This window comes from Crocuta crocuta, unplaced genomic scaffold, assembly GCF_008692635.1.
Source record: "Crocuta crocuta isolate KB4526 unplaced genomic scaffold, BGI_CrCroc_1.0 scaffold363, whole genome shotgun sequence".
NCBI classification, from domain to species: domain Eukaryota; kingdom Metazoa; phylum Chordata; class Mammalia; order Carnivora; family Hyaenidae; genus Crocuta; species Crocuta crocuta.
In genome coordinates this window covers 1,079,489-1,083,211 of record NW_027531626.1, presented here as the reverse complement: position 1 = coordinate 1,083,211, position 3,723 = coordinate 1,079,489, and the positions used below count along the sequence as shown (strand labels likewise).

At 39.3% G+C, this 3,723-nt stretch overlaps 1 pseudogene; it reads left to right on the top strand.

Annotated features, from left to right (window-relative positions):
* Positions 1–387: 387 nt before the first annotated feature.
* On the top strand, positions 388–1,392 carry LOC144238879 (large ribosomal subunit protein uL11m-like; annotated as a pseudogene).
* Positions 1,393–3,723: the final 2,331 nt, after the last annotated feature.

Sequence of the window (3,723 nt, the reverse complement as noted above, 5' to 3'; positions counted from 1 at the left end):
CAAAGAGAAGCACAGAGAAATTTAAAAAATACTAAAAACAAAAATATTAGAAACTCAAGGGACTATATCAAATAGTCTTATGTGCATAGAATTGGAACCCCAGAAAGCAAGAAGAAAGAAAACTGGACAAAAGAAATATTTGAAGATAAAATAGTGAAGAATTTTCCAAATTGATAAAATATATTAAACTGCATATGCAAGAAACGCAGCAAACCACAAGCAGGATGAATAGAAAGAAGATCACATCTAGGCACATCATAGCCACTGAAAATCAAAGATAGAAGACAAATTCTTTAAAAATAGGCAGAGGGGAATCTAGATGGCCAGGCCAGATGCTGTTGCTCTTACTATTACTCTGAAGTGAACGAAGGACTGGAACCCCTCATCATGTTGAAGCTGAGCTAGGCCACTCAGGCTCTCAGGAAGCCCAAGGCTAGCAGCATGATCCAGACTATCATATGGGCAGCCCAGACCATGTCCAGACCCCCATGAGGCCCCATCCTATGTCAGAGTGGTGTCTCTATCAACTGGTTCTGCAAGAAGTTCAACAAGATGACAAAGGGAATTGGGGCACCTGGGTGGCTCAGTCAGTTAAGCATCTGACTTCTTCTAAGCTCATGATCTCACAGCTTGTGAGTTTGAGCCCTGCGTCGGGCTCTGTGCTGACAGCTCAGAGCCTGGAGCCTGCTTCAGATTCTGTGTCTCCCTCTCTCTCTGCCCCTCCCCAACCTACACTCTGTCTCTCTCTCTTCTTCAAAAATAAATAAGCATTTTTTAAAAAAGATGACAAAGGGCATCAAAGAAGGCATTCCTGGGGCACCTAAGTGGCTTAGTTGGTTGAGCATCAGATTTCAGCTCAGGTCATTCTCTCACAGTTTGTGAGTTCAAGCCCCACATCGGGGTCTCTGCTGTCAGCACAGTGCTGGCTTCAGATCCTCTGTCTCCCCCTTTCTCTGCCCCTTCTCTGCTTGTGCTGTCTCTCTCTCAAAAATAAATACACATTAAAAAAAGAAGAAGGTATTCTTTTGCCCACCAAGAGTTTTGTGAAGCCAGACAGGACATTTGAAATCAAAACTGGACACTCACTATTTTGTACTTTCTGAAGGCAGCTGCTGGGATTGAGAAGGAATGCCCAGCAGACAGGGGTAAGGGTGGCAGGCTTGGAGTATGTGTACGAGATCACCCGAATTAAAGCACAGGATGATGCCTTTGCCTTGCAGGATGTGCCCCTGTTCTCTATTGTTCACTGGCGCTTCCCATTCCCTGGGCCTTCGTGTGGCAAAGGGCCTCAGTTCAGAAGAGTCAGCAGCTTTCCCGAAGAAGGGGGCCACATTCCTTGCTGCTCAGAAAGTAACAGATTTGGCAGCCCAGGCAGAAGCTGACAAGAAGTGACCCCTGTCCCTCACACTCCAGGATTTTGAAGGGAGAAGTCAGAAAGGAAGCCAGTTGGAACAGTTGTGCCAAAGGGGTGGAAGGGAGGTGACACTGACATAATTATTAGTTCCCTGACTTTAAATTATATATGTCTAAATGTATAGCAGTATCAAAGGACCAGACCTAAAGAAACACACTTTGTCATCCTTTTGTCATTCCCCCCAAAAAAAACCAGAGGGGAAAAGAGACAATTTATTTGGGAGGGGGAATTGGAAGGAAAAACACACATGACAGCTGACTTACATTCAGAAATAACAGAATCTGGAAAATAATGGAATACCACCATTGAAATGCCAAACGAAAAAAAAAAAATCACAAATAAAATGATAACAAATATCCAAAAAAGCAAATAATAAATAACAAAAAGATTTAAAAGTATCAACCTAGAATTATACATCCTATGAAAATATACTTCAAAGTAAGGGAGGAAATAAAGACATTTTCAAACAAATAAGATCTGAGAGAGTGTGTTATTAACAGGTCTAAAGTATTATAAATGGGCCATTTCGTTTACATCACTACAATATCTAGAGACTTTTGGGAATTAAAGGGAAGGTATGCCAGATGGAAACCTGAATCTACAGGAAAGAATGGAAAGCACTGGAAAAAAGTAAATACGTCAATAAATAGGAAAGACTATTTTTCATTTTTTGAATCTTTAAAAGATGCTTGAATGTTAAGATAAAAATAATAGCAAGCATTGTGGGATTTATAAGTAAAACACATAACAAAATATTGCTAAGGAATGAAGGGGTAAAATGGAATAAAAGTGTTTTAGGACTAATATTTTGTCCCTGAAGTGGTATAATATTTATTTAACATAGACAAAGATATATTAAAGTTGCATATTGAGATCACTAGAGTCATAATTCAAAAAAATAAAGTTACAGCTAAAAGTTAGTAGAGGAGATAAAAGGACTATAAAAACAATAATCAGTCTAAGAGAAGGCGAGAAAGAAGAAACAAAGAATATGGGGTACAAATAGAAAGATGACTTATCTCTGCTGACGTGAGCTTTGATCACCTGGCTGGGGTCATGTTTGTCAGGTTTCTGCACTGTAAGCTTGCTCTCTTCTTCCCATATTCCACCCTGGACTCTCTGAAAGGAAGTCATCATACGTAGTCCACATTTAAGGGGTAAGGAGGTTATGTTCCATTGCCTCGAGTGTGGAGTAGCTACACAAATTATTTTGAATTCTTCTGCAGGGAAAATTTGTCTCTTCCCTATTTATTTATCAATCAATTATTCATATTAGTATGGATTCACAGGTATTTATTTATACTTTAGGTTATAATCTGATACTAAGATTGGTCTTATTGCTCATATTGTTCTAGCTTTGGTCACTGGGAGCCTTTTCAGTTGGTTCCTATGTCCCTTTGACATACTCCCCATCTTTTTATTGCTCATTGGTTTGTTTTAGTACTCCCTTACTTTCTCGCACTATAGACTCCTCTTGTATATTACCTGCCCAGGGCTAGAATCAGCCATTTCTCCAAGGAGCCATGGTTCCTTCCATTGGAGAAAGGTTATAGAAACCACAGTCTGGGTGGTAGGTGTGCTTGTTGCTATTGGGATGTTGTTGCTTCTAAGCCCTCTTAGCTGACAGAACAAGGAAACGTATGTGGTATGTATGCAGTATACTAACCTGTGTATTTACACACAGCTGCAAATTTTCTGCACATAACCATGTGTGCCTATATTAAGCTAAACATGAATTCATACTGATGTCTCTAATCCATACTGATATCATCCTGTATCACATGGATCATTCTAACCTTGCCTCCTTAAAAGCACCTCTTTTAAAATGTCATTTTCTCTTCTGGTCACTTCCTCCATCTTTCCCCCAAATTATCCCACTTAGAAATGTTTCACCTTATACATTTGCTCAATAAAATCACTCTCTAGCCCTGAAAAGTCTGCTTAGACATGTAAAATGTCGAAGATCTACACAGCAAAACATCCAAAAGTGCTGTGTTAGCTTTTGGCTCTACCATGTGCCTTCTGAATAAGTCTTTAGAGGCATAATTTAATTGCTCAGCACCTCAGTTGTCTGATCTGTAAAAAGGCATAATAGTGGACCTCTCAGTAGTTTGTTGTGAAGACCAAATATATAATGGGGTAAAAATAACTTTATAAAATAAAAGCACTGGGAACAGACATAGAATTATAGTAACTTTGGCCAAGCTTCTAACACCATATCTGACACCATAAGGAAGGAACAGACACCATCTTATTTAATCCTCAAACGGGATACCTTTTATTATCCCCATTTAACTAATAAGGAAACT